Below are 4,864 nucleotides of genomic sequence, written 5' to 3'. Positions count from 1 at the left end.
GACGGCGGCCGTCCCCGCGCTCCGCCCCGGCCCGGCCGCGCAGCCACTCAGCGGCCGCGGGACCCGCGGAGGCGGCGGCATTCCCGGCAGCGGCGGCGGCCGTGCCGGGCATCTCATCCGTGCTCACCGCTCCCGCGGCCCAGTGCCCGAGCCCTGCGGCCCCGCGCCCCCTGGGCAGCCCCTGCTCCGGGTGGCCTCGGCGAGGGGAGGAGCGGCCCTGCTCCGGGCGAGGCCGGGGAGTTCGGCAATGGAGCACTGCCGCTAACCCGGCGTGCAGCCCCGGGAACAGCCCCGTGCGCGCCGGCTGCCGCTGCCGTCAGGGGATCCCGAAGGAGCCATCGAACCAGCCGAAACAGAGATAGGGAGACTCGGGGTTGGCGCGCACCAAGTATTTGGAATTGGTAGCTCCAGGCGAGGTTCCCCTCGGAGCAGCAATGGTACTCGTCCTGATAACATTTTATCAACCTCTTCCGGCTATTTAATATGCAACACACATTAAAACAACACATCACAGCCCCCAACACATCTACTTCTCAGGGGTAACAAAGCACGTACCAGAGCGTGCCTAAAAGTAAGGGGGGATGCTTAGAGCAGACAGGCCACAGGCTGCCATCCTTACACGTGTCAGAGTTACCAAATTGTTGCAGTGACTTCGCTTAAAGCACCTGTCGTTATATGGTAAATTACATTACTCAGAGAGCAAGATGAACTTCCCTTGAAAGTCAAACAGTTCATCAGTTCAGCGCCCTGAGCACCACTTTGAAAAGGGTCTGCTGCCATTGTGTGTGTAGCCTGGCTGATGGTATATGACAGTATGTACCTTTCACATGATCCTTTGATCACTCCTTGAGCCCATTTCCGAGACTACTTGCAATGACTAATTGAACCATATAGTGTGGAATTAGGACTCTCTTACTAACCCTGATAAATCTCCCTATTCCCTTGCGGGTGTTTAGTTTCTGTGCTTTGCAGCCAGAGCGCTGTGCTGAGTTTCTCTCAGACCCTGCTTTGGGTATGCACAGCTGCTAGGTTGCTGGTGCCATTTAAACAGAGCTAGGGTGAAGATCGCATTTTCAGGTTTGCCCTTCAAGGTACAAGGTACAAGACTGTGACAACTCAAAAAATAGCACAAGTGTATAAATTCAATATATCTGTAGTAATTTAAAAGTTCTTTGCACCTTCATGTTGCAGCTGTGTGTCTACCCAAAGAGACACTGTAATTATATGAAGTTTTTATATCCCTTGGAAGGAAGAACCTGCAATTTAGGTAGATTTCTTAGATGTATATTTTAAAACTGAACAAGATGTAGTGGAAGCACTTCCCTTACAATGGAAGTTTAGTTAAAGCACGTCCATGGACACATGTGGAGGTTAAGCAGGAGATGTGCTGAATGAATTAGGTACATTGAAGCAGCTCTTATGATGCTATGGCTTTGATTCCATGGAGGTAGAATGCAAGGTGATGGAAAACAAAAAGCAAAATTTAAAGTATATTCCTGCATATGATTTTTGTAGTGCCACTTTATTCTGAGGTCTGAAAGTGAACCCAAGTGAATCCAACAAGAAGGGCTCTGGTTGAAGATTCTGGAGAAACTGAAGCAGGCTGTTGTAAGTTAAAAAATCTTTTGAATGCAGCTGCTGCCAGATCCTTGCAAATTTTATTTTATTAAGTACCAGCTTTTGGCTTTTTTAGTATTATAAAAGAAACAGTAAGCAGACCAAAAGGATTAATACACAATGTCAGTTCATGAAAAAAATGCTGTGAGGCTATAAAAGTGTCTCTTCTGCATGCTTTATTTAATAGAAAACAAAATAAAATAAAATGTGAATCTTAGGCATTGGCATAGGTTGTATCATACTGCAGAAATAGTATGCAGAGCCAAGCAGCTTGCTTGGAGCCTGGGGTGAAAAAAAAATGGCAAGGACACTTTCTGGTCAGGCAGATAAAAGAGCATTGACTATATATTTCATTTGTGTTCCTTACTTAATTTCTTTTTTCCTTTCCTTATCTTCACACCTTGTGCTCAGGCAGACCAGCACTTCATTTCTAATGAGAAGGCAGTCATCCAAAACCCAGGTTAATGAAAAAGGTGCATTGCACTGGATTATTGCTGCTGTACACTGCTGAGGAATGAGGTGTATGGCTTTGGGAGCTTCTGAAACAAAGTACCTGCAGTGCTTTTGTGATACTGCTTTTTGTGTCATCAGAAAATCTGGAATGCCTGGAAACACAGATTTGTTTGTGAGTTGCCCTTTACTGATTTTTATGTAGTAAGGTTTTGAAGAAAATGTTTTCAATTAACATTTCATCTTTTTAATCCTGGAGTTTATTTGGGATATAGTAATATCCCCTTATAGTATACATGGAGGAATCTGGCCCTACATGTACTGCTCTAGTCTCTGCTTGCTAAGTGTAAACTTTTCACCACAAAAGAAAAATCCAAATGCTTTTTCCATTTGCCATATTCCTGTCTGTATACATTAATTTACCTTATTAAAAGTACATAGCTTATTCTAGATGTATTGACACTCACTATTGCAGTATTACATTTTATATGCAAGTGAGATACATATAATTTCTGGGAAATTCAAAGTAGCTGAAGTAGTATATTCAAGATCAACTCAAGGTGGTACTTTACAAAGAGGATAGAGAACTTTCTATGACACATATTTTAAAAGTTACATGTTGCCTGTTTTGATATTAGACACTCTCATTCCTATTCTTGCATTAGATTGTTTCTCAATTGTAATATTTAGAAAAATATTTATTTTATTATCAGAATTTATTTGTGATATTTTCATGTTCTTTTTAGAATAATTTATGTGCATAGAATTTTATATCAATTTATATTACAATATTTGGGAGACTTGATAGTGCCACCTACTGCTGAAAAACAAACTTTTTAAAAACTCGGTTGCTAGTTTGGGTACCTTCAGATTAAAGAGCAATGTAAGAAAATATCTGTTAAAATTGCAACTTTTAAACTTCTGAAAAATGTTGGAAACAAGTCCTGACTTGCCAAGTCAGCTTCAGTCACTGAATTTCTGACCTTTCAACCAGTTAGTATTTTGACCGAAACTGTAATGAGAAGTGACTCTGAGGATCTGAGATTTTGAGGTTTTTTGATGTTACATTTTTAATAAAGAATTTTAGATTAAAATCAGTTCCTGTGATATCCCTAAAAAAACACTGATGAAAGGAATCAGTGAAGCAACATCTATTTTTCACTCAGTGGTAGGAGGACATCCTCTGTTTTACGAGGTCTCTGCGTGAAATGTAACCCAAAGAGCCTGGAATTAGCATCACATGTGACACAAGTTCTGTTCCCTTCTTACATCACAGTCATGAGGTGGACCATAGATCCCTGCTTGCTAATTGGCAAAAGATGGCTGGAATTCATCCTCCCTAACCCCTACCTTCTGAAAGCTAGATGAAGTTAACATACAATCTGAAGTACAGTACTGGTTCTTTCGTGTCCTCATGGAGAAGACCCTGTCTCTAGGACTAGTGAAATAGTTATTATATGCCCACAACCTTTGCCCACATTAAGTACTCGTTATGATTTTGTTCCCAGGAACTGTGGAAATACAGGAAGTGGTAAGACTTTGTACATGAATATGAGTAAGTAGAATATACACCCTTAATCTTCCTGAGGAAAGTTCAGCTTTAAATTTGACTCAGAGGAGTCAGGAGCACTTGATCTTCTGCTGGTACTTGTCTCATCCTGTAGAATAAGCTGGCATTGATATGGTTTGAATGTGTGATTGTCAGAGTTGCTGTCTTGTTACAGCTTGATGAATTAACCTTAGAAATCAACTTCCTTTCAATTTGAAAAATTCGTGACAACAACGTATTAAAAGAGATAAAGGACAACACAGGGATGTTTTAGCAGTTGCTGAGCAGTGCTTGCACAGTGGCAGGGCCTTCTCTGTTTTCTGGCTGCCCCAACAGGAGCTGACTGGGGGTGCCCAAGGAGCTGGCAGGGGACACAGCTGAGACACTGACCCCAGCTGCCCACAGGGATATTCCAGACCATATGATGTTGTGCTCAGCATGTAAAGCTGGGAGAAGAAGGAAGGAAAGGGCGATGTTTGGACTGGGGGTGTTTCTCTTCCCATGTCACCAATACCTGTAGTGAAGCCCTGCTTTCCTGGAGATGGCTGAATGCCTGCCTGTTGATAGGAAGTGAATAAATTCCGTCTTCTGCTTTGTGTGCATGGCTTTTGCTTTCCCTATTAAACTGTCTTATCTCAGCCCAAAAATTTTCTCACTTTTACCATTCTAATTATCTCCCCCATCCCACTGGGGTAAGTGAGCATGTGGCTGTGTGGGGCTGAGCTGCCCTCTGGGGTTAAACCATGACAGTCCTGTTTTGGTGACCAACTTGAGGCTCAAATGCTTCGAGGTAATGACAGGTTTGGTCAGAGTTTGCAAGACTGAATTTATAGCTTTTAGTGCTATTTAGCTATTAATTGGCAGGTGCTGTGCTTGCCATAGGTCTTGCTTGCCCTGCTGCACATTAGTCTAAGCTTGTTAGTGGCTTCTCTTCACTCTGGCAGTTTGCTGTAGGGCTTATCATCCTACCCAGCTGTGCCTGGGAGCATTTTGATAACAGCCCTGGCAGTGTGCCTGGGCTGGCCCATGGCCTGGGTGTCGCTGCTGGCCCAGACAGGCTGCAGCTCCAGAGTCAGCTTGAATTGAAGGCACCTGACCTGTGGATAAGTCCCTGCAGGAGCAGGACAACCTGAAGTGTCTGTGCCGGTGGATAAGGCTTTGTTGGAGCAGCAGCATCTGTGGCCATGGATATGTCCATTGCACAGCAGGTACACCCCTGGAGGGACTGTGGCCCTTGGATAAGGCTGT

The sequence above is a fragment of the Zonotrichia albicollis genome, chromosome 10 (genome assembly GCF_047830755.1).
Source record: "Zonotrichia albicollis isolate bZonAlb1 chromosome 10, bZonAlb1.hap1, whole genome shotgun sequence".
Lineage (NCBI taxonomy): Eukaryota > Metazoa > Chordata > Aves > Passeriformes > Passerellidae > Zonotrichia > Zonotrichia albicollis.
Note: the sequence above shows the minus strand (reverse complement) of the source record.